This window comes from Anoplopoma fimbria, chromosome 2, assembly GCF_027596085.1.
Source record: "Anoplopoma fimbria isolate UVic2021 breed Golden Eagle Sablefish chromosome 2, Afim_UVic_2022, whole genome shotgun sequence".
In the NCBI taxonomy this organism is placed as follows: domain Eukaryota; kingdom Metazoa; phylum Chordata; class Actinopteri; order Perciformes; family Anoplopomatidae; genus Anoplopoma; species Anoplopoma fimbria.
In genome coordinates this window covers 12,926,523-12,949,469 of record NC_072450.1, presented here as the reverse complement: position 1 = coordinate 12,949,469, position 22,947 = coordinate 12,926,523, and the positions used below count along the sequence as shown (strand labels likewise).

Below are 22,947 nucleotides of genomic sequence, written 5' to 3'. Positions count from 1 at the left end.
TTTAATCTCACATCCATATTGAGATCTCCGGTTCAGGTGGTGTTTGGGGTTCATGCAAAGTGACCAGGCGGTGTAACCAGAGCACAGTATTTGTCATACTCTACCATGGAGCGTGAAAGTGGGATTTGATTCAAGCTGCTCTGCTATGCCACGACTGCTTGGCAGCTGGTGTCTCCACGACCAGTACAGCCCAACTGAAACATGGGAAGATGTCCCAACCTCAGGCTTCCCTTGTTCAGGGCAGATTGGGGGCTGTTACCAATCATTATTCTAAGTTATCTAAAAATGTGATGGATATGTAGATTTGTTTTTTTGTCAGACAATAAAGAGGGAATTGGCTTGTTTGTTTGTTTTGTGCAATAGAATGTCCTGGTCCTTGCATGCGTTACATCCACACCCATGATGACAGTTACATTTTAGCCTCTCATGCCCTTACCTCTCTGTTTTCTGTGAAGGGTGCTCTGTTCAGCTTTTAAGATGGTGGAAGAGGGACGGAGCTTTCTGACATAACCATCCTTTCAGGGGTCACACATTTTAAGGGAATTCTCCAGGGCCACATTTCTCTTGGGGTTGAGTGCTGATTACTGAGTAACAAAAAGGAAATGGGTGATGTGCAAAAGTAAAACATTTAGGCTGGAAGTGCTGGCCTTAATGGCGAGTAGGATTGTCAACTGCGTCAAAATCTTGCTAATGTATCCCTATAACACTGTTCATGGTAACATTATACTCTTACAATCGTTAATGAATTGTTTTAGGATCAGCACATTTCAATTTCCTCCGTAAATGCAGCCTTGCTGTTACAATTTAATTGTCCGCTATATGCTTTTCTCATTCTCAGTTCTTATTGTGGTTGCCGGATAGTATGCGCGGCAGACTTGCGATCATCTCATTTACTGCTACAGAGGAGAGGAACATTGGGAATGCAATTCCCTTAGACTATTACTGTAGGCTTCAGAAAGCTATCACTTGAAATGGTATGGGAATTTGTTTTAAGGCTATAAGGAACAGCTCAGATAATCCCCTCATTTGCAATTTTGTGTCTCCTTTTGCAGACCCAGTCTCTGTTGCTTCCCATACCACTGGATTTTAGCATTCAGGGCTTATACCTTTGCCTGTCTTTCTTAACCCTGTGGTATGAAAATATAGTTGTCCACAAAAAAAACATATTTCGTAACCAGTTTCAGCGCTGATGTTCTGTTCTATTGTCACCTAACAACAGACTCTTCCAGCAAATTTTTAAAAACCTTTTTATATGTTTATATGTCAGAGAGCCTATGGAATCCTTTCAATTCATTTTGTCTCACATTAGTTTACAGTGTTCAGCCAGAGGGCAATAGGACACACACAGTCGCATGCAGAAACACCCCCCCCCCCACCCCCAGAAACACACACACACACACACACACACACACACACACACACACACACACACACACACACACACACACACTGGGGCCCTCTCACAAGCTCGTGTAAACCAAATGTAAACACATTGTTGCCTCTCTACTCCCACCCCCAACTTGGCTGGATGGGTTTGATTCCATTCATGGAACTGGGAGTCGGCCTGAAGAGGGACGAAGGTCTGTGTAATTTAATTAGTAACTGTGCCCCCCCTCCGGGAGGGCAGGACTAATCATTGGGAATCTCTGCCGTCCCAAGAGAGGGTCGAATAGTTGCCTTGTATAGAAGAGAGACCAGAGGGGCTCTTTCTGCAGTGTGTGTTTGTTTTGTGTGTGTTTACGTGGGTGTGTGTGTGTCTGTGTGGGTGTGTTCATCCGTGCCTATTTTTGTGAGTAGATGTGGCGGCGGGGTGTTTGATTTCCATAGATTGTCTATACCTAGACCAGATTAAATGGTGCTTCTGGACACAGGGCTCCTGACCCCCTAACCTCTAATGGTGAGGCCATGTAACAGCTGTGTGTGTGTGTGTGTGTGTGTGTGTGTGTGTGTGTGTGTGTGTGTGTGTGTGTGTGTGTGTGTGTGTGTGTGTGTGTGTGTGTGTGTGTGTGTGTGTGTGTGTGTGTGTGTGTGTGTGTGTGTGTGTGTGTGTGTGTGTGTGTGTGTGTGTGTGTGTGTGCTAACATGTGATGCAAAGCAACAGCTGTTCTCCAGATGTCCTCAACTACCCCCCCAAAAAGGGAAAAAGTAACTCATGAAAGAGAATCTCAACCCCAAAGAGGTAAAGATGAGGTTCAGGGAATATTTACTGTAGTTATTCATTCATTTGTGAGTCATTGTAGGTCTTCATTCATAGAGAACTCATGCACTTTCACGTGAAGGCTTACAGTTAAATTAATATTGTGAGTGCACAAACAATTATGAATTGATTGGTTAAAGATCATAGAAATAATCAGCAACTATTTTAAAATAAAGTCCCTACAATAATCATATTAATCATTTACATACATTTTTCAAGCAGAGATGCCAAATATTCTCTTGTTGCAGCTTCTCCAATGTGAGGATTTGCTGTCTTTCCTCTTGTCTAATTTGCAAATATACCTAATATATTTGGGTTTGACAAATAAGCGATTTGATAACAATCAACTTGGGCTACAGGGAGTGGCGTGGGAATTTTCATTTCATAGACCAAATGATTAATAGATTAATAAAAAAAATTACGTAGTGAAATTTAGGGATGTCCTCGACCAAAGAAATTTCAAGTCAACTTAATTTAATTGACAGATCTGTAAAAACATTTTAAATCTTGTTTTTTATCAAAGATGTGCTTGTAAGTTTTTTGGAAGTGAGTCATTCAGCATGAAAAAAGCATAAAAAAATTACTAAAGAAATCAATCTTCTTCAACTAAGGTCAAAATGAGATTTTTGCATAAATTCCTTTTTCTTTTAAAGTAACCTCATCCACGAGAATTTTTTCGCCCTATATTTAATTACGTTGTCGCAATAGTTGAATTGAACATTTCCATCATCACATGTTTTCCTGCAAATCTATAATTTGTACAATTTCTTGGATAATTTTTTTCAGCAGCTCCTGCTCTCATTCATAACACCACTGTCTACGTGATACCATCTTCGGAAGTTATACAGCAAAACATTGTTTTGATATTTGATTGTGGACGCACAAATAGGCAAAGAACTGGATTGCGGCCATTTAGTAACCACAGACAGTTACATACAGTTTACATAGGATCTATTTCTTCTGTAGAAAATAGTTCAAATGAAAGGTGTTGGTGGTGATGGCGGTGGTGTTGGAGACCATATCTGTGGATAATCCAGAGTGCCCAGGACATTGCTTCTGGAAAGAGAAGTTGCTATTTGCATGTTTTTAGCAGCTCAAATTTAACTTTTTGCATCTGGGTAGTAGCAGAAATCCTAGAGCTGGATATCTCCAAACTTAGGTATTGATCAAATGATAGTCTCTTTTTTTCTCTTTTTTGTAACAGAAAAACATAAATATTCCCTTTTTTAAAGGTCAGTGAAAGTCTAGTTTTTGATTTCCTTTCGGGTAGAAAGCTCTCGTTCTAGATGATAGGAGGATGATATCATTGCAGGACTCCCCACAGTCTGCATTGCTGTTGAAAGTATATTGCTTACTCATATGCACACAAACACAGCAAGAGCAGATGGTTTGTGTTTATAAAGATGGAGTTTAAAAAAGCTTGTTATTGGGAGCGGAGCACTGCTGGGTTCTGCTGAAAACTGGTGTCATTAACTTTCTCTCTCTGTGACCTTGGTGGTAATTCTAGTTGATATTTGCACTGAATATGTATCTGCTTCACACAGGTGGTAGAAAATAGGAATGTTTGCTAACTTATAATAGAAGTATTAATAATTTGCATATTTTTCTGGGTGTTTTGCACATTAATTAGTAGTGTTGCATGGGTGCCCTTTTCTATCTCTATTTTTCTGGAAGTCAAATTATTCTAGAGGCTAATAAGCTCGATATGATGAGTGCAATCCCAGACAGGTGGCTCCCAGTGAGAGGGCGGTGGGTAATGAGTCCCCTACCACACAAGGAACTTCCCCCCCACGCTGTATTTATTAAGCCCAGATCCCATGGATCCATTTGGCTAATTGCATATCTGGGTCTGCTACTTATCCGAGAGATTGGCAGTCGAAGCCAGACAATTAGTACGTGGGCTTTGGTCAGCTCGCACTGCAAGGCTAAGCTTTGATATTTGCAATGATTAAGGACTTTTAATCCTTTTGCAAAAAACAAATGGAAAGCAGCAGCAGCATCATCCTCACTTTTGTCTCTCCTCTTGTTATTGCTCCTCAAATTTCACCCCGCATCTCTGATGGAGCTGAATTCATCAGTCCCTCCTGTGGATAGACGAGTTGTTGGCAGTGCTCCGTCTTTGCATTTTAGAGGTTTCTATGCTTCAGTGTTGCGTTTCATTGATGCAGTGTAGTGAAGCTGATGGAGGAGAGATGTGTAGATGATGATTGTTATGTTCTTGATGCTAATGTTTATGATTATTAGCTTCAATGTACTTGAAAACGGAATATAATTTCAAGTTATTTAGCCGAGATACATGAGCAGGTCGTACTTTAATCACAAGGTTGCTGGTTCCATCCTCGGCTCCTCTTCTCTGCATGTCGAAGTTTCCTTGAGCAAAACAGGCCAGTGCCTTGCATGGCAGCTAAGGCCACCATTGGTGTATGAATGTGTGGGAGCTTGGTAAAAAGGGGAAAGTTGTAAAGTTCTTTGTCCGGTAAGATAGAGATGCTCTATATAAACTCTGTCCATTTACCAAGAGATACAGGATTGCCCCTCATGTAGTGCATCGGTTTGGAGTTTGCATTTGTTCTCATAATAACCAATGTGGTCCAGGAGACACTTACTGTAGCGGGAACTACCACAGAAGCGGTTTTGAGAACTTTGCAAGGTGTTTATTTTATGTCTGTCTGTGGATAGATTTAGTCACTGTGATGGCAGCACAAACGTGCAAGATAAATTCACGAAACATTGCAGGTGTGTAGTTCCGATCAAAATTAAGGCAGAGTTTGAAAATGGGTTTGGTTGGAACAAGGGCGCCGGAAATATCGGGGTAGGAAGTGGGGAAGGGACGATTTAACGTTGGAGTGGCGTGATAATTGAAAGATAAAAAAATCAGGTTAAAATGGGGAATTCAAATTCACGATTTAGCTTTTGGGCTATGCTTTGTTTTATTCTCGTGTACAAAATCACTTTCTCACACATGTTCACACACACCTCTTTGCTCAATAACACAAGTTGCCGCTTTGACTTGTGTGGAGTCCAGCTGTGTTGTTGGTGCGAGATGTTGAGAAGTCGTAGTGAGCAGCTTTTATTAAAGCCTCATTTCTGGAGCTGGAGTTGGGGGTTTCTCAGGCAGGCACCATATTGTCTGACCTGTCCCCACCCTGTCCTCCTCTGCAGTGTGTGTGATTAATGAAACCGCAGGACGGAAAGAACAATGAAGTCTCCAGTGTTCTTAAGATTGCTTGTGGCGATGCGCCCCTGTGCCCCACCTCTGGAAACCCCAGGGAACCAGAGGAGTTCTCCCTCTCATTCAATATTTCACAAGGCTTATTTCCTGCCATTTTTATTTGGTGTTGACAGATTTGACAAGAGTTAATCTGAAAGATATACTGAAAGTTAATTTGATTTTTTTTCCAGCACTAAGTAACTACTGGTGTCTGAAATGTCTCACACTCATAGTTGGTGTTTCCTAAATGTTGAATTTTCCTGGAAGCAATCCCCCTCGGAGAAGACAATTGCAGGAATGCAAATTTCTCTTAAGTTGTGTGAGATAAGGTTTCTCTCTCCTCAAGCATGTTTTGTTTTATTTGGGTGCTCACATTTATTTTCCTTGAGGCAAAAGGCTTTGCATATTTCCTTTGTCACATTATTTTCAGCTCTTCGCAGCAGAGATTCCTTTCCTATTCGTCGTTTGATCTGTGAGAAAGTTTTAATTTGTTTTGAATATGAGGCCCTGTTACTTGGCACCTTTCACTACAACTTATAATTATTAAATTGTAGAGTGCAGTTTAAGTAACATTTGACCTATAGCAGTATTTTCAAACGTGAAAGTAACACTTGATCACTTTGCCAGCTTGAGCAAATGGATTCTTTGAAATCTCAGTTCCTGAAGACTTTCAAATTAAAGGGCAATTTCATCATTACAAACCATATTGGTTTCTTGTGCAGTGCTACTGTGTGAAAAGTAGTTCTGCCTTAAGTGGTATTACTCAAGGCAACATTGGTTGGAGCTGAAGACTACAAGTCTGACAATGAAAACAGTCTGGGGGTGTTGAGTCAGAAAGAAGTAATCTATCAGATCTCAGTAGCTCACTCCTTTGCCTGAGGCTAGCGGCTCGAGGCTTCATTAGCCGCTACTAGCATAACAATCCTGAAGCTTGGATTAAACTGTCATTGGTCAAGTTGAATTGTGGGTTATATAGACAGCAGAAAATCTTTTTTCCTGCAATTATTTTTAGCGATTTTAAAAAGATCGTCCATCTTGAGTCCGACAGTGCTTTCAGACACTTTGCTCTTGTATGGATTAATTGATGAATTTAGATGTGGCAGCCCTGTCTTACTATGCAAAATGATCAATCTCATCACGCCCGCTGTTTGGGGGTAAACAAATTGACACTTTACCTATGTATAGGTTTGCATGGCTGACACATCAATGCTTAGTCAGGTTGAGTATGTTTGTGAGTGTTTGTGTAACTGCATCACGTGCAAAACCTCCCCGAGGGAGAGAGAGGACCTGCATGACAGTGACAGCCTGCAGTGGGTTGCTTTACCCTCCAATGATCCACATTGAGAGTGTCTCTCAATTGTCTCCCATCAATGTCCAGTCAGTGGAGCGGCTGCAACCAGGGTATCATACTGTACAGCCTGGACAGGTCTAGTAATAATTACCCACACTGCATATTGTGAAATATTCTAGTAGTCCTGCTATGGATTTTTTATAGAACATTTTGAAACCTTGGCAAAATACCACATATAGGGAACAGACTGCATTGAATGTGGCATTGACACTGTTGTGTTACAGACTTGCTGTTGTTTTTACTGCATATCAGATGGAGTGGACTTTGTCTTTTAACTAGCATGTAGAAGTAGAAGTTGGTGAGCTAGATTTAGAGAACTTAACACATTAAACATTAAAACATGACAGAGATAAAGAATGTCTTAACAAAAAACACGTGAAATGATAATCTGGTGACCATTTTGTCGACTATAGATCATTTTCATGACGGTCACTTTGGCTTGTTAATTTGGTAAAAGCACAGGTGGAATTAATAATGTTAACGATGGCTGCATTCCATTAAGGTGAGTTAGTTCAGGCGCTCTGGTATTGTGTATGAGCCCCCACTGATATAACGTTGTAAATGTTAGCATTTACACCTGTGCAAGAATCCGTAATGAGAATACTATCTCCTGCAAATAGCAGTAGAAAATTGGTGTCCATTTTTGGAGTTGACCTAGCTGCAAAATATAACTCTGTTGTCTTGTTAATGTTTATTGACAGCCAAAGATGGTTTCGTAAGAAAGAAGATGCAACTCTGTTATTTTCATGTTTCAAAAGATAAAGAGTGGATTGTGTCTTTTTGCTTTTCAAAAATTGACCAACAGAGTGGTGAGTCTTTCTCTGTATAAACAAGCTAGCTGATAACAGACATGTAGCTAGCTTTTAGCTCGTTAGTATAACGAGCCACAGCTGGCAGTTAACAGACTGGTGACTAAATCTCGCAGCTTAAAGTACAAAGCGCTTCATGTCACTGTTAAAATTGTTAAATGCTGACAAAACTTGTGTGTTGAATAATTAGCCTGTTTTTCCCATTTTAAACTATTTGACCACTGTCCATAATTCAGACTGCTGTCATCGTTAGTGTGATATTTATTCTTGACATTGATGGTTTCCAAAACATAACTTGAGCTATTTGCATTTTCAAGACACAGAGGTAATTGGAGCTGTTTCTCTGAAAGTATGAAGCAACCAACAGTGCTTTCAATGTGCGATACAAACCATTCATGAGCAAAGTGACAATCTTGAACCTCATAATGCTCCCTTATGAATGCCCTCGTTGGATATCATTTAATACATTTGCTGACAGCTGTTTATTTGGTCATGCTGCTCTGTGGTTATAACACCGGCGTGTGGCCTTGGCAGGTTTAAGTCTTTAAGAGCACGGTGGGGTCTTTTGCAAAGCTGCCACAACATGAATTCAATAGATCGTTTTCACGGCAGACATTTTGACTGCAATGGTAGAAAAAGCACGGGTGTATTTAAGTGAGCTGAATAAAGTCGATACGGTCGACTTAAAAAAATAATGCCCTGAGCGGCCTTGATAACAATGCTGTACAAATATCTTTATAGAAAATCTCTGTTTAAATATTTGCCTTGGCCTCCACCATGTAGGACACCTGATTTAAGTTCACCAATGACAAGTTGGAAATGTTCAGTGTAGTTTATGTTGAATTATTATTATTAGTATTAGTATTTGTATTCCTACTCAACTGTATGTTAAAGCAGCTGTGGCTCAAGAGAGGAGCGGGTTGTCCCTTATTCACAACGCTTGTGGTTTGATCCCCGCCACCTACAGTCAGCATGTCAAATTGTCCTTGAGTGAGACACTAAACTCAAAGTTGCTTACCGGGCACTTTACAGCAGCCCGATGCTCCTAAATGCACAAGGATTGGTTAAATGCAAAGGTCAAATTTCATTATTTAATATATGTGACAATATACATATGGTTTAAGGTTTTCATTTTGACGTTTAAGTGCATTTGAAAAGCAACTGAACTGCGAGTTCCTTTCTATGTTTGAACATGCGTTTTGAATTTGCAGTCATCCACTTAACCTGCTGTTATGGTTTCCTTATTCTTGGCGGCGAGATTCCCATACATTTAAATATCTTCATTTTGTTTTGCCTTGAGTTATCCTCATGTGCTGCCACATAAGGCAATGCCTATTACAAATATCTAAACATATAGTGCTGAGCATTTTGTGCCTATAGAGATCTCTATGTAGCAGGAACACTTCTATGTAGGATCCTTTTCTTACCTTTTATATTTAGGATGTAATTCTCGTTATGTATAAAACTATATATGTATATTCTCTACATTTGTCTCACACAAGTCCATTGTTTCTTTTCAGCTGTGAAGATCAGCAGAGATCCAAGGCTGCGTTTGCCAAAGCAATAAGGTAAGAAGCTGCTAAAAGAAAAGTCTGCTACACAGTGCATGCATGTGTGTATTCTCAGCACTACAGATGGTGTGCAGCACCACTTACGCATTGAAGAGAAGTAGCTCAAAATATGTCATTTGGATATTCATGAAATTGAATTAAGCTGTGAAAGCACATACTTGAATATCGTAATAGAAACATTGCACTTTGAAAGTTATGAAGTGTTGACAGAGACTTGGAGCCAATTAAATCTTCACATTTGTCAACGCCTGTGATGCTATTTTACTGTGGCCAACCTCATAGAGATTCTTACACACACATCTTGGTAGTTGGGTTACATTAAGTATGGCATGGGGCATACTGCTATACTGGAGATGTTTCTTTAATGTCAGTGTTGGTGTACAGGTCCATGTGACTGCTCTGTCCTCTGCTCTTTGTTTGTCATGGCAAGACTTGAGGATCAGAATAAGGAGTTGTGTCCAGCTGATACTGTGAAAGGGACAAAGCCTGCACTATTTCTTCATGATGTCTTGTGTCCTTCAGGCTCTTTGCTGCTGCAGTTAAGAGCAGCATATGAAAAAGCAGCTACATTTTCTCGCACTTATAGTTTGATATTTTGTCTGTTTGTTTCCCTTTTTTTTCTCTTTTTGATTCACTCTCTTTGCTTACACAATCGCACAAATGCAGTAAAAGCAGGGTGTTGCGTTATGTTGTCTGTACTTGTACCACGATTAAAACTTAACCATATATTTCCTCTCCTTTTGTGTTTACCCAGCAATGCTGAGTGTATGTAACCCAGACCGACTGGGTTCTAGGGCAGTGCATTATATTGATATTATAGCTTAATCGTGATATTAGACTAGATATCGACTGTCGTGAAAATAGCATAAGCATTGTCTTTTTCTGGTTTCAAAGGCCCCATTACAGTAAAAAAAAGTTACGTCATTTTCTGGACTTACAGACGGGGGCACTGGATTGATTAACATGTGATCTCATCTGTGGACACAAAAGAACTTGCTAATTACTTTCAGATATTTAATGGAAGTCAATACAATTAGCTTAGAGATTATCTGCCTGAACATCTGCATCTCTCCATGACAGTATACAATAATGTACATTTTCAAGCTGACTCAATGAGCTGCTCTCAGTGGGCAATTAGAGTAACTGGCAGCATCTGGCACCCAGCCTCTCTTTGTAACGAGGCTCCGCTCCCCATATGAGGTTTACGGTTTCTGTGGATTTTAGGTTTCCAACGATTAATGAGCTCTTATGTTGATTTGTCTCATGCCATGCCTCAATAAACAGCCGGATCTCACCTTAAACAAATGTGTGTTGAGTCCAAAGCTGAAATACAATAAAGATTACGGCTTAGATATTGTTCTGAAGAAGTAGTAAAATTGCGATTCTTTGGTTTATCCTTCGATGTGTGAAAATAGCTCCTTTTTCCATTTGACGAAGTGGTCTGGAAGGAACGGGCTAGAAAACAAATCAATGTCCTGCAGTGTGTTCGAAACACAAACACAGTGTTTTTATAGTATTTTATCATTCTTAGGCAAATAGTTTGGTTGAAATACATGTTTTCCTCTTCTGTACACGTTTTCTGTATCTGTATCTGTCCCTGATTACTTTGAAATGCTCACAAGACATCTGCCACCTATCCATTTGCTTTTGTTCATTAATGAATAATCCATAATGTGCTTTGGAAGCACATCGTGATCTGTCTGCTTTACTTTTTAGTGAAGGTTTTTCCATCAGTCCATGTGCAAGGAAGCATACTGACCTGGCAGTAAATCAGCTTTCTGTAATTTACCCATTTTGGAAGGAATTGCACCTCATTTTATTTTTTTGACATTTATAAATGACTAAGAGCCATGATATTGATTGGGCAGCTGCAAACCTAATTTTGTGACGAATACACTCATATTTTTCTTTTTTGTTATGTTGCAGACTTTATTATTGGTTTATTTCCTTAGCCAAGGTTTCTTTAGTTATGGCAAGTATAATTACTATGTAAGTAGTTTTGTTACATTTTAAACGACCCAACTTTTCCACGTAGTTTTTGACATTGTAATTGGATGTTTTTCTCTGGGCGGTGACGTACTGTCAGCCACTTTCTTGCCAACTACATCAATTAATTGTACAGACCTTTTAAGTGCAACTAAACTGCTAGGCCATGTTCTCTCTAAAGAGAGAAATGTCAGTGCTGAAGGTGGCTAAAGAGGTCCATTCCCAGCCTGACGGATCTCATGTTTAGACGTTCCTCACAGAGTGTATTCCTCTGGACCCCGGCCAGTGGGCCTCAGCCAGGATCGACTCTGCAGTAATGCTCTGCACACTGGGACTGCACCCAGAAGAGCTGCAAGACCATAACGATCAGTGTAACAAAATCATTGCACATTTAAATCATGAATATTTTGTATTATGTAATCTAACTGTTTGTCACAGGCAACACATAAACCCGAACCTTAACTATACTTAGCAGCAGGGTGCTGAACTGTGACTTGAACCTCCTCATCATAAGGAATCATCTGTGTAGACATTTAAAAGCTTGGTAGTTTTCATAGACTTTATTCACGGTGGTGGCTGTAAAGGCAGCGGTTACATCTTACTATGACCAGATGTTGTAGAGTTATTGAGTCAACACAGCAGGCATCATTTGTCAGCACTGTTACCTGCAGTTATTAAGGGTCCATTTATCAGAACCGATGACAACTGGGTCTGTTAGTCAGCTCTCTGTGCTGACTGTTTATGGTCTTAGAGGATGTGGTTAGTCCGCCAAGTGTTCCCTAAACAAGCTCTTCTGTGCTGTACTCTGTAAACAAGGAGATGATGTCACACTCGGGAGAACAGACAGGCTGTAGCAAAACCTTCTTGCTAAGCACCATTATACATTTCCTTTCAAGCTGTAAGAAGTGAGTGATTCACAGAATATTGGGTCAAATATCAGTTTAAGTATTGCTTTCATGAGAAGTGAGCCTCAGTGCTGCGATGTGACTAATCAGTGACTCAACTTGCCATTAGTTCATTTCACGAGACCTTATCTCGCTGCCTCTTACCAAGCCTGGAACACGACGAGCTCTCGACCACATCTTGTACTCTGACTCTTCAACGCCATCACTGCATTTCTTCCACTGACAGACGTTTTACTGGTAGGCAGAGATCATGCCTCCTGGTGGGGGAGACCGAGGCCGCCGCCACAGCAGCTGGCTGACACCGTCGCAGTGAATCAAGTTTTTTCCGGCACGCTGGCCGTCTCATCGAGAGGGTTGTGTAATCTCAGTTGCATTACTGCCAAAGAGATAAAGCCTTAGTGTACAGAAACCCAGTGGCCTGCCTGGCATTCAAATTAAGGCGGCAACCATTGGGCTCCCCCCTTTTTTTTTTTTTTTTTTTTTTGTTCCTCTTCAAGTGAGTTTGAGTGTGATTTAAACAGCCTGGCCCTGATGTTTTTTGCAAAGAGGCCTCTAAAATTCTGTGATTGTTCAAAAAATGTGACCAGGGGTTATTAGTCGCTACCACTGGGGTTATAAACTACAGCATTGATTTAGTTAATGGAGGTGTTTTGCTGGGGGTGAAGTTATTAGTGTTATAAGTTAGCAAGTCATCCACAGTCTAAAATACAGTTTGACTCGCAGGGGGAAAAAAAACACACCCAAGTCCCAGCTCACCCACAGTCTCACCGGTGAAATACAATCTAGTTCGATTCTGCTTGCAGTTGCTATATGCTTCGCTTCCCTGGAGTCAAAACAGGCGGAGTCCGATTGTAACATTAGTATACTCGGTATCCAGCAGCAAAAGTTAACGACTCGCTACAGGCGACATGCTCAAGACCATAGAGCCCTTTGTTTTCAAAGTTTATTAGTATTAAATGTGTTGCTTGTCAAAATTGCACCAAATTTGAAATGACACTCCCTTTGGTCCCCATCAATACACTCGCCAAGTGTGAAGGAGAACGGATGAACAGTCGAGATATGTGAAAGACATACCCACATTAACAGACAGAGATTCTTTGCCTTATAGTGATATTGGCTGCTATTGGCCCGATAATGATTTTACCAGAGTCATTTTCTTATTCTTTTTTGGCCTGCAGTCATACTATCATGTTTCATAATCATTATACCTGCAAAAACACTTAAATGTAGCAGCACTGACTCCAACTAATGGCATTATTCTCCCTACCTGCCGTCTGATTCTGACCTCTGATTCTAACCAATTTTATTGAAAATTGAATTGACCAATACAGTAAACAAATCTCTCTTTACGACACAGAAGGCATTTGAGTAACGATTGAGGGAACTCCATAGACTAAATCTAGGTCTGACAGCCAGAATTATACCTGGCCTTTAACTACACCAGAAAGTCCAACAAGGAAGACAAGCCCCTCAGTAACTTAAATGCACACCAAAGCACAGATTTTGTGTGGCCCTTTAGTATATGACAGGATTTATTGATTCCCCAGCTTCTAATGGTTCGCCCATGAAACCTCTGGGTTGAGGCAGGGTTTATGTGACATTGGTACAGAAGACTAAAAATGCCACAAGTCCTGTCCGAAGTTAACCTTACAAACATCTCTGCCTCAGCCCTTTTAGATTAACCATGTAAAATACAAAAACATTGAAACACATGCTAGTCATGCTGCAGGACAGGTAGGTTTTTGATTAGCAGGTGAACAGGAGTGTAAAGCAGAAAGTAAGAAGTATCTTTTTTTAAAGAAGTAAAAGCACCGATACTATAATGTAGACTCACTCCAGTACAAGTAAAATACACTCTGCATTCATAATATTACTTAGGTGTAAGTACAGATGTTTCTGCGACAATGTACAAAAGAGACTATTTGATGAAAAGTAACCACGGCTGCCACAAGTTACAGTTATGGGAGGATTAGCTAATCTATTTTTTTATTTTTTTTTAGCATTAAGCTAAATTCAAAGCTATGCAAGGGGAGAATGGTCATTGAGTCAACAAAAATAGTCTGTATCGTCCTTTTTTTTTTTTTACAGAAAATCTTTACATTAAGTTTGCATTAGCCGCCATTACATTCACGTGTGTTAAATTCAGCCAAGGTGTGTTTTTATTGTTTATACATTTATTTGTGTAAGAGGAAGAGTATCAACAGTAAAGGTTCTCTCTATGCAGTATTTCTCTGTGCATGGTTATATAGCAATGCATCATATTGTAAGCCACTCATGATTTGTATTTTGGATGTAGGCTAAGTGTTGTGACAGGAAAGGGTGTTGTGTGGATGATTAACCTTTTGAAACTAATTGCGGGTTTGCACTTGGAAAGTATGTGTTACTTGGTAGATACCTGTGTATATTTGTTTTTGCTTCATGCATAGCTCCTCATTGGGATGTGATTGTGTCTTTGCATGGATTATGGTGATATTGTTAAACACAGTTGTTGGTAAAAATGGTAACTGATTGTAATTCAAAATCACCTCAAAAGTGTTATTCTTTTAAATGGCAATTAAAGCTGGTTCAATGTGCTTTCAGGCGCTACAAATCCAAACAAAACAATGTTATTAATCTATGATTTCATGCAACACATAGTGTACCATTATGGTCTGAATACAGCCTTGCCTTACAAGAACAAACTTCACAGGAAAAAAAATAACAATTTTTCATCAGCTAGCAAAAGCTTTAATCGACAAATATATATATATATATAGAAACAAAGATCAATTAAACTCTAGGATTCTCTCATTTATATGCCTTACAACAGATAAGATATTAGTCAGACCACAACCAGCCTCTGTATCCATGGCAACCGGTTTTTCAACACATCCTCAAGTGGCAAGAGTAGCCAGAGCAATGTTAAAGGCTAGATCTAAATGGAAAACAAAAGCTATATCCTTTTAAAGGAATACTGAAATGTGGGAGTGAGTTGTAATACAAGATTAACTCTTGAGTGGTGGCTCATAAATGTGTAGTCTTGTACAGCCCCCCTTGTTTTCAAGAACCAATCAAAGTTGGTATTTAGGTATGTGCCAAAAGGTGGGGGGGGGGGGGGGGGTTGACTGTGGTTGATTTCAAATTGATTGCTTTCACTGGTGAAGGAGAAGCTGAATTGATCTCCGGTCCATCCCTGTCATGGTTTACTTTCACTTTGAAAACAAAGAGATTGGAAGGAGGATATGCTTAGCTCAAAATAATGAGTTTTCACCCTTTTTTTTTCGCCTCATAAAAACAACAGCATGGCTATAACAATAAATGACAACGTTCCATGCGACTCTATATTGTCGGGGCTTGAGAGTATCGCTATTGGCAACCTTATTGCGAAATGTGCAACCAATTCTAGGCAGTTTCAACCACTTTTTATCACATAGGGACAGCAAACAAGTTGACTTTCAAGTTCTGCAAAGTATCAGATAAAACACATACTACAAAGAACTGTGTTGGTTACTTTAATTAAAGTAAATAAAAGGTGACTTATAATGGCAACCATAGTTTCCGTTTCGGCCACCAAAAGCTGATGCCTTGTTGTCAGCCTGGCGACCAGTGTTAAAAGTAATTTTTGATCCCTGACTATATTATGTTGAATGAGGCTTTACCAACAAGCTCTGTGTTGGATATGTGGGAGCGCTTGGCAACTGTTTGCCTCTCCTCTCCTCTGCAAGAAACACGACACCTGCGTTGGTGCTGCTGCCGACGGGGAGGCATCACCTGTCTCTCTCTCTCTCTCTCTCCCTCTCTCTCTTTCTCTCTCTTTCCCACTCATACACATGCATGCAAATGGGCACATACAAAACCACACAGGCAGACATGTAGTGTCTGTCACTCAGGAGGTATGCAGTGTCACCTGACACCACCACCAACCAGGTGAATAATTCTGCTAACAGGCTTATTTCTCACATGTAGCTTCCTTTTCATGTATGAGGGGTGTAGAGGACCGTGGATTGGCGTACATGTGTGCCAGAACTGTCTGATGCCATATAGTGAAAACCATTTAAACTGGAGTTTTAAGCTGTAAATATTTTATTCCCTCTGGCATGTTGGTGAAACCTATTATTTAAATTTGTCTCAACATTTCTGATGCTTTAGAAAAGTAAAAGAAGCTAGTACACTAAGTTTTTTTTATTTTTTATTCTACTACCTCCCTCCGGCCTCATGCCAATGTAGGAAATGGATAAAAACTTGATTTATAGACACATTTCTGCAACCCTGCCCCTCCCTCACTCTCGTTCGCTCCTAACAAGCAATTATCAAAACCATCTTGCTGGCTAAATAAGGCTGAAAAGGGTGGAATTTCTCTTTAATGATCAGCAGGTTTTACTCTGATCGAAACAGAGTAAATCAACATATCATACATATTAGAGTAATATTAGTTATAACTTCCAAATCAACTCCTGTAGACTGTCTACGTTATATTCTCTTTGACAGACCTCAAAGACTTTCAACATTCAATCAGCCTAAATATCAGGCTGAGCGTTATTTACCCAGTGTAATCTTTTAACCTTCTGGCCGCCGCCGCCCCATTCAGCCAACTGGATGGTGATGACCTCATTCTGAACTGTGCCGGCTCACTCGTGTGTGACTAAGACTGTATGCTTTAGATCAGTTCCATTTCTGCTTGATGAGTAGCTAGAGAGTCTCAGTGTTATGTTCACTCTGTAAACTGTGTGTGCATGGAAATGAAGGCCGTGGTGATAAATAATCTGGTTTATTAGCAGTGTAGAGGTTATGATAAAGAAAAGATTGGCTTGCTCTGGGAAACTGATTGAATCTGATTCATCATAGAATAATAAGTCAACCAACCCGATCTGTATATGGGGGTAATGTTGAGAAGCTTAGACGACACTGATTAAATGGACCAAATTACATTATTTCTTATCCTAAAAGCCTTTTTTCTTTGCTGAGTGAAACATACTGTTTGAAAATACAAAAGGTATTAAAATACATATTTTATTCATGATACTATAATATAACTGCAGTACAGTGTTGCTCCTTAATGTCCATGTTTTTTACAGGGCTTCTCATCTGGTGACCGTGCTTGGAACATGCAGCTTAGCCTCAATATCTTATGTCTTATCTGAAACTGTTTTTTAGCAAAAGTATTGCTGAGTATTGGCTTACGCAAGCCATATAAACCTGAGAAAATCTGGTAGCAACGGTCATTTCAGGATGTCAAAATCTGCAATCGTCAGCTAGGAATGAGATGCATGCATTTGTTTACTTGTGTGTGGAATACCAGAAGTATATAAGAAACATCGTCAATTAAGACAACTTTCTCTGTGAGGGGATTCAAAATAACTAAAGGCAAATATAGGGAAACTAAGGTGTCATTGCAGCAAAGTGGAAGTCAAAAACAGATGCATGATATCAATAAACCTAACTGCATTGTACAGAAAGTGAAACAAGATTCAACAAAGTTCAGAAAGCTTTCAAGTGGTGCATTGCGCAAATTCAAGTCTGAAAGTTAAATCATTGTGAAAGCATCTAAAAGTTGTATTATCGTATTAGCTCACACTGGTTGTGATGATTCTGTACCTAAATAATTGGATTTGGTGAGACAGGTTCTTTTTACACAGATATCTCACTATACCATCTTAATATGGCAACAACGAAGCCTGACTAAGTGTTGCACTACACAGTCTAACTATAATTCAGTAGCAGTGCATATAAAATAGATGGATCCTAATATGCAACATGCTCCAGGGGCAAATTAGCCCCACCCCCCCCCCCCATGCACTTGTTAGCGAGGAATCATTTTAATCAAGCTTTTGTTACAGCTTTTTCTTTTATGTAAATGTTTCATCTTGGGCTCAGCTCTATCAAGTGTTTTAGCTTTTAAAATGGGCTTTCTCTGCAGTCAGATGTATTTTTGCAAACGATTGACTTTCCGGCAGCCGTCGTCCTCGCTGCATCTCCTGAGGCCATGGGTGGTGTCAGAGTGAAAGCCGCGGTCATATGATGAGGTTGTATTGTGCTGTGCTGTGTCGTATTCCATTGCAGGGCCAAGTTGCATTGCTTTAGGTCAGGAACAATATGCTTTTAACCATACATTAGAAAATACATCTCTGGAGGAAACAAGTTGCTATATTAAAGTCCAACTGCATTCATTTTATTCATCCCTTTTTTGTAGCCAAAAATCATTCTATAGTTTGTAGTTTATAGGTAATAGTTTGTTACTATTAAAAGGAAGGGAAAAAGGTCTTTGGTCTAGATAATTAAATATTCTCTATTTTGGTGTTGCATTTTTTCTCTAAGGGGATCTCAGGGAAGGTGATTTACAGAGCAGATACTATTGCAGCAGACAGCATTCAGAAAAGCTAATCGGTGTTAAACCAAAGAAAGCTGATGGACTAATTATCGTGCCTGTGTTAGCCCAGTTTTGGCCCTGTTGTCGAAACTAGGCAACCGACATGCGCTGGACGAATATTTGATATGTTCCCTGGTCCAGAACTCCTCCAGGATCGGCCTGTTTCGCTTGTGGGCCGTTCTATTATTGGATTAGAGGCCATGTTACTGTAATAGGGCCTGGGCATTTCCAGCAGGCGCTGCTCTGCCTCATTGATCTATTGAACAATAGCAACATGTTCCAGTGCTCTGTCTCATTTTCCTTTTATCTCATGAGCCGTTGTCTGACTCTTAGGCTGGCTGTTTTTCCCCGAATTAATTTGAATTCTGTGAGCGCACAGGGGCAAATTGTAATGGTCTTTCTTAATCTTTGGTGTTCTCCTTGTGCTGCCTCTGTCCTCCTCCGGTGTGATGTCTGTATTTACTGCATCTATGTCAAAGCCCAGCCCCACAACTACAATGCTTTACACAAACTATACCAGCGGCTCACATTGTTTGAAATCTGTCAAAGTGTCAGCTCCAGTAAAATGGAGCTACAGCCTCCAGACTCGCACTGAAACAAAGGAACAAAGTCTTTTTAGGTCCTTAGATTTTTGACACACTAAAGAGAGCCCTGTAAACCTGCTCAATTAAGGCCCAGTCAAACTTTCATTCAAAATGGTGAAATTTCTAGTCCAATGAATTTCGCTGTCTGTTTATCTGACCTTTTCCAAAATGACACATCCAGGAGCCTCTACTTCTGCCCCAGGCCACTCTGTTGTATTATTTTTCCTAGTGGCCTCACCACCACAAAGTCTTTGGCAGGTAGATGTAAGTCTCCAGTGTGTGCCTTTTGTTGTGGGATCAATGTGATACAAGGCTCAAAAGCACTTTCTAGGCTTGGCGGCTTGAATGCATCTGATTCTTTCCATGGTCGCCATTAGGCCTGTTATTAGGGCTGTAACTGTTTGTGTATTCATGCCGAAACCATCACGGTGCAGATCCACGGCCTGGTGCACGCTGCCGCACACATAATACACAGTATGTAGATTTATGCACGTAATGCCTAACCAAAGTTCACAAGCGCGACCACTGCCCGGAAACTTTTAGCTTTTTGCCGTTGGCAACATATGCTGAGGTTAGCAAGACTACAGCCATGCTAGCAGCTCTGTGAGGCTGTACTTAGTAGTGCTTTGATGTCATAATGTCAATATGCAACCATGCTCACAAGCATGTTGACGATGTTTAGCAGGTATAATGTTCATTATTTTCAGTTTAACATGTTAGCATGCTAACTTTTGTTAATTATCACATCACACAAAATACATCAGAGGCTGATGGGAATGTCAATACGTTTTGTAAGTCAAAAATCTAAAGTATTGGACAGAGTAAAATCTTTACCAGATGATGCCGCTAGATGAAAAGTCAGTGGATCAATGTTATTACAATTCATTCTCCGGTGACCATGAATACATGTAAAAAATGTCATGATAATCACACCCACGGTTGCTGAGATTTTGTTAAAAACCAAAAAGGCCACTATGATGGTTGTAAAGAGAAGGTTTGGGAATATTTTAAGTCAGTAGGATTTATTCTCTGGAAACTGTGAATGTCTGAAATATCAACAACTGCTGGGTAAATTGCCGTGAAATTTTGCACAGTCTTGGCCAAAGTGCTGGGCACACTGACGGATGGACGTTGCTGTCCATAGAGCCATGCTGCTAACACGCCCAAAAGTTCCTAACTCAATGCCCACTTCCTTGGTTTGTCAGAAGCTATTTAACCGCAACTCATTATCATGGAGTTTGCTCAGTTGTCATCATGTGACCTAAGTGATGAATGTATATACATATTGTTTGAGGGCTGAACACCATGCACAATCATATATTCCTAATAAATATCTATAAATAATTTAACAAAAGGCCAGTCCACTATGATTTAATTGGCCCTCAATGAGCTTCGGCTGTCAGTGGTGTAAAGCACATGAAAAATGTAGCTAACATTAGAGTGGTACTGTTGAATATTCTTTGTTTGGTGAGCCTGCAGTAGATCAAAGACGTGTAGGTGTAACCGGTGCAGTTGGGTTTGAAGTCGGGAGGGAGAGAGATGCTTTGTGCTTATGTATTACAGTGTGGGAGTGCACAGCGTATTAATGATTATGGATCTGTGTGTTCTCTGCCCGTGTGTGTGTGTGTGTGTGTTTTTTTTTTCCATGCATTGGTGGTTCAGTTTACAAGGTCAGCAGGTCCTTTTACTCTGCTCAAAGGGTTTACTTTTTTGGGACTTTTCAATTTTGGACGCCAAAATTGCCTTGATTTCTTGATGACTGCAAAAGGTTCTTGATGTTGTTGAGGATAGCACTGCTCTTCTCTTGTTTGGCATTGAAAGTAAAACAATGGAAATTTGTATTTATATAGCACAATTCATTACAAGTGCACTCAAAGTGAATTAGATTTAAGGACAAAATGTAAGAATATAAATATAAGCATGAAATCATATCAGCATAAACAACATAAATACAGGAATGGATAGTAGAAGCAAAGCTGACGGGTATGTGTGTAAAGTACATTGATAAAGCTGCAGACTGACAGGGTCCTGGTGGGATGGGTCTTGTAGTCGGATACAGCAAGCAGGTAAATAAAGCATGAAGGCAAACAGATGGGCATGCAGCCAGATGGATTTACCAGCATGGAGAGAGATGGAGACAGGGCTGATGGAGCAGGTTACTGTAGGTTAAACTAGACTGCTCTATTCACGTCTGAAAATGTGGCTCTGCTTCTTCTCATGTAGAAATACCTATCGTGTATTTCTACTTGCTTCTTGTTCCTTGTGGTGTTCAATCGTAAAGTCTACTGATAAAATGTCTTGTGCTCCTGCATCTGTAATTGTATCAACCTATTAACTAAATTGACCTCAATAGGCTGTCTAGTCCATCAAAGGCAACAGGATTGGATAATTGGATTATTTTATATATATATATTTAATCATTGGATTAGAGACATTTTTCCATTGAACATTTCCCTAATGATTGACTTTGAGTATGACTGACAATATGCCCTTCAAACATATTATTAACCATGGCTAAATTTGGGACCACTTTAGTCCAGATTGATTCTCAACAACTATTGGATGGATGCCAGAGCATTTTGTGCCATCATCCGTGTATTTACTATAAAATGAAAATCCTGCACAGATGTTTTTTGAATTGACATGCTTATTGTGCTGACACTGATGCACTTGAACAGTATCCTATTAAATATTGTTCAATTAAAAATATACTTTTAAAGCTTGTCCTACTCTTTAAAAATAGTTTATATATAGACATATGCAATTATTATTACAAGTCTCTTTTTTCAATCATTTTTTTTGTTTTAAACTGTCTGTTTAATGGAGTTAGGTCCATACATGATTATAACTAAGGTGGGTTTGTTACTGCTGGAGCCATATTCCCACACTAGATTTGGTAGCAGCCTAATGAGTTGGTTGTCCTCAAGTGTTTTGGGGGCTTTACAACCGCATTTGATCTCGGCAAATCCTTTCTCATCGCAGGGAAGGGAAAATGTATGATGGGATGCTTTGGTCGTAATCCGGCTTCGATGAATACTCTGCTTTGTCTTGATGCAGGATGAATGAGAGATTTACCTCCATTTTTTTTAATTAGCTTTATTGCAGTGTCATGCTCATAATTTGTTTTGTAAGGCGTGATTTGTGTCTAATCAGTTTAAAAGTTTGATGTTCAACGATTTGAAAGAGTTTTCAGCTGTTTGTTTATGAACAAATCAGTCCTTATTTCGAAGGCAGTGTTTGTGTGCAGTGAAAGAAATTATAGTTCACAGAGGATTTACATCAGGGCTCATCATGGTTTAAGGGAGGATAAATCAACAGTGGTTTGTGACATTATCAATTTACGTATTACTGCTAAGACTAAAAAAGATATTGTGTGAGCTGATGTGTTAATTTTTGTTCACTTACAAAATTATGAATTTCATTTTCCGAAAAAAACATGATTGAGAAAAACAACTCATGGTCATATTTACGGTATGCAGACGTTAGAGTCAGCTGCACCACACAATGAGGACGTTCTTTTACTAGCTTCAAATCCATTGATATTAAGGAAGAGGCTAACATTGATGTGAATGAAGGACATAGTTGCAAAAAAGCAAGTCAAAATATTCATAAACTTTTAGATCTGCTGTTTTTTACATTACAAATACAATTACAGTGAAATGAAAAGGCACCCCAGGATGCCGTTAATTGCAGCAAAGTTAAAGATATTGAACAATGATGTAGCATAATGTTGAAATCCCAAATTGATTTTTGTGTTGGAAATTCCACGGCTATAAATAAGCCCCTCTACAGTTCATGTACTCTGAAGTCCTGGCAAACCTGCTGCTGGTTTCACTGATAACTATTTCATCATATTATTCGTTTATCCTGTTGTGTCCTTATTGCTTCCTCTTATCTCTTCACGTCTTCCTGCCCCTTGCCTGCTCATTCCTAAGACTTGTAGAGACTGATGTTGCAGCAATTACATTCTAAAAGAGATATCTCACA

The 22,947-nt window shown here is 39.7% G+C and overlaps 1 protein-coding gene across 1 annotated transcript in view; it reads left to right on the top strand.

Annotated features, from left to right (window-relative positions):
- Nucleotides 1-22,947, top strand: part of tln2a (talin 2a) — an 85,978-nt gene that overhangs the window by 14,053 nt on the left and 48,978 nt on the right. Inside the window, exon 2 of the mRNA XM_054607873.1 lies at nt 9,089-9,136. The gene's annotated coding sequence lies outside the window, so the exon portion shown is untranslated. The remainder of the gene's footprint in view (nt 1-9,088; nt 9,137-22,947) is intronic.